Raw genomic sequence first — 6,663 nt, 5'->3', positions numbered from 1 at the left:
ACAATAATATGGAGATAAAAGTGGGAATTGAACCCACACCCTCTTATGAGGACCAGAAATTGAGTCTGACGCCTTAGACCACTCGGNTTGAACCCACACCCTCTTATGAGGACCAAAAATTGAGTCTGACGCCTTAGACCACTCAATCATCCTGACTACTAATGGTGTGTCCCTGGATTGGTTTTAGAGGAGAGTTCAGCATTCCATATATGGTGTGTAAATGTCTCCACAGTATACGCGTTTTAAAACTGGGAGGCTGATAACGATACATAATGGATTAAAATAGATAATATCTACTAATTGTTGGAGAGAGGAACGAAACAATCCTAATAAGCGGTGAAAACCTCTCTCTAATAGGCGCGTTTTATAACTGTGAGGCTGATGGCAATACCTAACGGAAAAAAATGGACAATGTCTGCTAGTTGTGCGCTTGGACTTTTACGAATGATATAAGAGCTAGTCACAAGGCGATGCGCCGTGAGGACGCTTTGCCCACAGAATGGTTGCTTTGTGAGAACCCACATCGATTGGAGAGGTGAAGAAACATTTCTTACAAGGGTCTGAAAACTTCTCCTTAGTAGATGCGGTTTAAAACCATGAGGGTGATAGCGATACGTAACGAACGAGAGCAGACAATATCAACTAATTATGCTCTTGGATTGTAATAAATTGTTGGCTGGAATAGCTCAGTTGGTTAGAGCGTGTGGCTGTTAACCACAAGGTCGGAGGTTCAAACCCTCCTTCTAACGAAGTCTGACGAAGCATGGGTGTTGGTGCTTCCCTTTAATTTAATTTAATATCTTCAATCAACTTCGGTTGTTTGTGACGTGGTGTGTAAGATTAACCAACTTGAACTAAAACTCATGTTTTTGACACTTTTTAAAAATCATTGGCGAGTCAAGTTAAATCAACCATGGTAGGAAGTAGGAAGTTCGTTCTAAAAAGCATTGGCGAAGTTCTTATTATATAATGAATAACAATGATACGTTTTTCAACCACTAGTAGATTCTATCCACTGTGTCTCGCGTTTTGCCTCACAATAATATGGAGATGTCAGAAGTGGGATTTGAACCCACGCCCTCTTACGAGGACTAGAACTTGAGTCTGGAGCCTTAGACCACTCGACCATCCTGACTACTAATGGTGTGTAGCTTGATTGGTTTGAGAGTGGAGTTCAGCATTCCGTATATGGTGTGTAAATGTCTCCATAGTAGACGCGTTTTAAAACTGTGAGACTGACGACGATATGTAACGGATTAAAATAGATAATATCCACTAATTGTTGGAGAGAGGAACGAAACAATCCTAATAAGTGGCGAAAACCTCTCTCTAATAGGCGCTTTTAAAACTGTGAGGCTGATGGCAATACCTAACGGAAAAAAATGGAAAATGTCTACTAGTTGTAAGATTGGACTTTTACGAATGATATAAGAGCTAGTCACCAAGCGATGCGCCAGTGAGGACGCTTGGCCCACAGAATGGTTGCTTTGTGAGAACCCACATCGATTGGAGAGGTGAAGAAACATTTCTTACAAGGGTCTGAAAACTTCTCCTTAGTAGATGCGGTTTAAAACCATGAGGGTGACAGCGATACGTAACGAACGAAAGCAGACAATATCAACTAATTATGCTCTTGGATTGTAACAAATTGTACGCTGGTATAGCTCAGTTGGTTAGAGCGTGTGGCTGTTAACCACAAGGTCGGAGGTTCAAGCCCTCCTTCTAGCAAAGTCGAATGAAGCATGGCTGTAGGTTCTCCTCGATTAGAGATATTCTCAAAAATCATGTTTTGACACTTTTTAAAAAAGCATTGGCGAGTCAAGTTAAATCCACCATGGTAGGTAACACAATGATACGTTATTCAACCACTAGTAGATTTTATCTGTGTCTCGCATTTTGCCTCACAATAATATGAGATGTCAAAATGGGGATTTGAACCCACACCCTCCTACGAGAACCAGAACTTGAGTCTAACGTTTTAGACCACTCGACCATCCTGACTATTAATGGTGTGTGCCTTGATTGGTTTGAGAGGGGAGTTCAGCATTCCGTATATGGTGTGTAAATGTCTCCATAGTAGACGCGTTTTAAAACTGTGAGGCTGACGACGATACGTAACGGATTAAAATAGATAATATCTACTTATTGTTGGAGAGAGGAACGAAAAAATCCTAATAAGTGGCGAAAACCTCTCTCTAATAGGCGCGTTTTAAAACTGTGAGGCTGATGGCAATACCTAACGGGAAAAAATGGACAATGTCTGCTAGTTGTGCGCTTGGACTTTTACGAATGATATCAGAGCTAGTCACCAGGCGATGCGCCAGTGAGGACGCTTGGCCCACAGAATGGTTGCTTTGTGAGAACCCACATCGATTGGAGAGGTGAAAAAACATTTCTTACAAGGGTCTGAAAACTTCTCCTTAGTAGATGCAGTTTAAAACCATGAGGGTGACAGCGATACGTAACGAACGAGAGCAGACAATATCAACTAATGATGGTCTTGGATTTTAACAAATTGTTGGCTGGAATAGCTCAGTTGGTTAGAGCGTGTGGCTGTTAACCACAAGGTCGGAGGTTCAAGCCCTCCTTCTAGCGAAGTCGAATGAAGCATTGGGTGTTGGTGCTTCCCTCTAATAGTGTATTTTTTCAATCAACTTCGGTTGTTTGTGACGTGGTGTGTAAGATAACTAACTCGAACTTACAGATATTCTCAAAAATCATGTTTTGACACTTTTTAAAAGGCATTGGCGAGTCGAAGTAAGTTCTTATTATTTAATGATAAACAATGATACGTTACGTTTCAACCACTAGTGTCTCGCATTTTGCCTAACAATAATATGAGATGTTAGAAGTGGGATTTGAACCCACGCCCTCTTACGAGGACCAGAACTTGAGTCTGGCGCCTTAGACCACTCGGCCATCCTAACTGCTAATGGTGTGTGCCTTGATTGGTTTGAGAGGGGAGTTCAGCATTCCGTATATGGTGTGTAAATGTCTCCATAGTAGACGCGTTTTAAAACTGTGAGGCTGACGACGATACGTAACGGATTAAAATAGATAATATCTACTTATTGTTGGAGAGAGGAACGAAAAAATCCTAATAAGTGGCGAAAACCTCTCTCTAATAGGCGCGTTTTAAAACTGTGAGGCTGATGGCAATACCTAACGGGAAAAAATGGACAATGTCTGCTAGTTGTGCGCTTGGACTTTTACGAATGATATCAGAGCTAGTCACCAGGCGATGCGCCAGTGAGGACGCTTGGCCCACAGAATGGTTGCTTTGTGAGAACCCACATCGATTGGAGAGGTGAAAAAACATTTCTTACAAGGGTCTGAAAACTTCTCCTTAGTAGATGCAGTTTAAAACCATGTGGGTGACAGCGATACGTAACGAACGAGAGCAGACAATATCAACTAATGATGGTCTTGGTTTGTAACAAATTGTTGGCTGGAATAGCTCAGTTGGTTAGAGCGTGTGGCTGTTAACCACAAGGTCGGAGGTTCAAGCCCTCCTTCTAGCGAAGTCGAATGAAGCATTGGGTGTTGGTGCTTCCCTCTAATAGTGTATTTTTTCAATCAACTTCGGTTGTTTGTGACGTGGTGTGTAAGATAACTAACTCGAACTTACAGATATTCTCAAAAATCATGTTTTGACACTTTTTAAAAGGCATTGGCGAGTCGAAGTAAGTTCTTATTATTTAATGATAAACAATGATACGTTACGTTTCAACCACTAGTGTCTCGCATTTTGCCTCACAATAATATGAGATGTTAGAAGTGGGATTTGAACCCACGCCCTCTTACGAGGACCAGAACTTGAGTCTGGCGCCTTAGACCACTCGGCCATCCTAACTGCTAATGGTGTGTGCCTTGATTGGTTTGAGAGGGGAGTTCAGCATTCCGTATATGGTGTGTAAATGTCTCCATAGTAGACGCGTTTTAAAACTGTGAGGCTGACGACGATACGTAACGGATTAAAATAGATAATATCTACTTATTGTTGGAGAGAGGAACGAAAAAATCCTAATAAGTGGCGAAAACCTCTCTCTAATAGGCGCGTTTTAAAACTGTGAGGCTGATGGCAATACCTAACGGGAAAAAATGGACAATGTCTGCTAGTTGTGCGCTTGGACTTTTACGAATGATATCAGAGCTAGTCACCAGGCGATGCGCCAGTGAGGACGCTTGGCCCACAGAATGGTTGCTTTGTGAGAACCCACATCGATTGGAGAGGTGAAAAAACATTTCTTACAAGGGTCTGAAAACTTCTCCTTAGTAGATGCAGTTTAAAACCATGTGGGTGACAGCGATACGTAACGAACGAGAGCAGACAATATCAACTAATGATGGTCTTGGATTTTAACAAATTGTTGGCTGGAATAGCTCAGTTGGTTAGAGCGTGTGGCTGTTAACCACAAGGTCGGAGGTTCAAGCCCTCCTTCTAGCGAAGTCGAATGAAGCATTGGGTGTTGGTGCTTCCCTCTAATAGTGTATTTTTTCAATCAACTTCGGTTGTTTGTGACGTGGTGTGTAAGATAACTAACTCGAACTTACAGATATTCTCAAAAATCATGTTTTGACACTTTTTAAAAGGCATTGGCGAGTCGAAGTAAGTTCTTATTATTTAATGATAAACAATGATACGTTATGTTTCAACCACTAGTGTCTCGCATTTTGCCTCACAATAATATGAGATGTTAGAAGTGGGATTTGAACCCACGCCCTCTTACGAGGACCAGAACTTGAGTCTGGCGCCTTAGACCACTCGGCCATCCTAACTGCTAATGGTGTGTGCCTTGATTGGTTTGAGAGGGGAGTTCAGCATTCCGTATATGGTGTGTAAATGTCTCCATAGTAGACGCGTTTTAAAACTGTGAGGCTGACGACGATACGTAACGGATTAAAATAGATAATATCTACTTATTGTTGGAGAGAGGAACGAAAAAATCCTAATAAGTGGCGAAAACCTCTCTCTAATAGGCGCGTTTTAAAACTGTGAGGCTGATGGCAATACCTAACGGGAAAAAATGGACAATGTCTGCTAGTTGTGCGCTTGGACTTTTACGAATGATATCAGAGCTAGTCACCAGGCGATGCGCCAGTGAGGACGCTTGGCCCACAGAATGGTTGCTTTGTGAGAACCCACATCGATTGGAGAGGTGAAAAAACATTTCTTACAAGGGTCTGAAAACTTCTCCTTAGTAGATGCAGTTTAAAACCATGAGGGTGACAGCGATACGTAACGAACGAGAGCAGACAATATCAACTAATGATGGTCTTGGTTTTTAACAAATTGTTGGCTGGAATAGCTCAGTTGGTTAGAGCGTGTGGCTGTTAACCACAAGGTCGGAGGTTCAAGCCCTCCTTCTAGCGAAGTCGAATGAAGCATTGGGTGTTGGTGCTTCCCTCTAATAGTATATTTTTTCAATCAACTTCGGTTGTTTGTGACGTGGTGTGTAAGATAACTAACTCGAACTTACAGATATTCTCAAAAATCATGTTTTGACACTTTTTAAAAGGCATTGGCGAGTCGAAGTAAGTTCTTATTATTTAATGATAAACAATGATACGTTACGTTTCAACCACTAGTGTCTCGCATTTTGCCTCACAATAATATGAGATGTTAGAAGTGGGATTTGAACCCACGCCCTCTTACGAGGAACAGAACTTGAGTCTGGCGCCTTAGACCACTCAGCCATCCTAACTGCTAATGGTGTGTGCCTTGATTGGTTTGAGAGGGGAGTTCAGTATTCCGTATATGGTGTGTAAATGTCTCCATAGTAGACGCGTTTTAAAACTGTGAGGCTGACGACGATACGTAACGGATTAAAATAGATAATATCTACTTATTGTTGGAGAGAGGAACGAAAAAATCCTAATAAGTGGCGAAAACCTCTCTCTAATAGGCGCGTTTTAAAACTGTGAGGCTGATGGCAATACCTAACGGGAAAAAATGGACAATGTCTGCTAGTTGTGCGCTTGGACTTTTACGAATGATATCAGAGCTAGTCACCAGGCGATGCGCCAGTGAGGACGCTTGGCCCACACAATGGTTGCTTTGTGAGAAAGAGGTGAAGAAACATTTCTTACATAGGTGTTGGTGCTTCTCTCTGTTATATATTTTCAATCAAAATCGGCATGTGACGTGGTGTGTAAGAACTTACTGATATTCTCAAAAATCATGTTTTGACACTTCTAAAAAGCACATTGTTGATAAACAATGATGCGTGGCGTGTAAGAACTTACTGATATTCTCAAAAATCATGTTTTGACACTTCTAAAAAGCACATTGTTGATAAACAATGATGCTTCCGCCAACCCCAAAGCCCACCCACATTGATAGTAGATTTTATCCACTTTGGCACTTCTAAAAAGCACATTGTTGATAAACAATGATTCTTCCGCCAACCCCAAAGCCCACCCACATTGATAGTAGAATTTTATCAACTTTGGCTCGCCTTTAGCCTTACAATAATATGGAGATGTCAAAAGTGGGATTTGAACCCACGCCCTCTTACGAGGATGAAAACTTGAGTCTGGCGGCTTAGACCACTCGACCATCCTGACTGCTAATGGTGTGTGCTCGGATTGGTTTGGGAGGGGAGTTTAGCATTCCGTATAGGGGTGTGTAAATGTCTCCATAGTAGACGCGTTTTAAAATTG

At 41.8% G+C, this 6,663-nt stretch overlaps 11 non-coding genes across 11 annotated transcripts; 6 read left to right on the top strand and 5 right to left on the bottom strand.

Moving 5' to 3' along the window:
- Positions 1–675: 675 nt before the first annotated feature.
- TRNAN-GUU lies at positions 676–749 on the top strand. Its single transcript has one exon. It is a non-coding gene; the product is annotated as a tRNA-Asn (tRNA).
- A 302-nt stretch (positions 750–1,051) lies between these two features.
- TRNAL-CAA lies at positions 1,052–1,135 on the bottom strand. Its single transcript has one exon. It is a non-coding gene; the product is annotated as a tRNA-Leu (tRNA).
- Positions 1,136–1,654: 519 nt separating this feature from the next.
- TRNAN-GUU lies at positions 1,655–1,728 on the top strand. The gene has a single exon. It is a non-coding gene; the product is annotated as a tRNA-Asn (tRNA).
- A 793-nt stretch (positions 1,729–2,521) lies between these two features.
- TRNAN-GUU lies at positions 2,522–2,595 on the top strand. The gene has a single exon. It is a non-coding gene; the product is annotated as a tRNA-Asn (tRNA).
- Positions 2,596–2,843: 248 nt separating this feature from the next.
- TRNAL-CAA lies at positions 2,844–2,927 on the bottom strand. Its single transcript has one exon. It is a non-coding gene; the product is annotated as a tRNA-Leu (tRNA).
- Positions 2,928–3,447: 520 nt separating this feature from the next.
- Positions 3,448–3,521, top strand: TRNAN-GUU. The gene has a single exon. It is a non-coding gene; the product is annotated as a tRNA-Asn (tRNA).
- Positions 3,522–3,769: 248 nt separating this feature from the next.
- Positions 3,770–3,853, bottom strand: TRNAL-CAA. The gene has a single exon. It is a non-coding gene; the product is annotated as a tRNA-Leu (tRNA).
- A 520-nt stretch (positions 3,854–4,373) lies between these two features.
- On the top strand, positions 4,374–4,447 carry TRNAN-GUU. Its single transcript has one exon. It is a non-coding gene; the product is annotated as a tRNA-Asn (tRNA).
- A 248-nt stretch (positions 4,448–4,695) lies between these two features.
- Positions 4,696–4,779, bottom strand: TRNAL-CAA. The gene has a single exon. It is a non-coding gene; the product is annotated as a tRNA-Leu (tRNA).
- Positions 4,780–5,299: 520 nt separating this feature from the next.
- On the top strand, positions 5,300–5,373 carry TRNAN-GUU. The gene has a single exon. It is a non-coding gene; the product is annotated as a tRNA-Asn (tRNA).
- Positions 5,374–5,621: 248 nt separating this feature from the next.
- Positions 5,622–5,705, bottom strand: TRNAL-CAA. Its single transcript has one exon. It is a non-coding gene; the product is annotated as a tRNA-Leu (tRNA).
- Between the last annotated feature and the right edge of the window lie 958 nt (positions 5,706–6,663).

The sequence above is a fragment of the Cucurbita pepo genome, unplaced genomic scaffold (assembly GCF_002806865.2).
Source record: "Cucurbita pepo subsp. pepo cultivar mu-cu-16 unplaced genomic scaffold, ASM280686v2 Cp4.1_scaffold001680, whole genome shotgun sequence".
NCBI lineage: Eukaryota > Viridiplantae > Streptophyta > Magnoliopsida > Cucurbitales > Cucurbitaceae > Cucurbita > Cucurbita pepo.
Note: the sequence above shows the minus strand (reverse complement) of the source record. Positions and strands in the feature narration are given on the sequence as shown.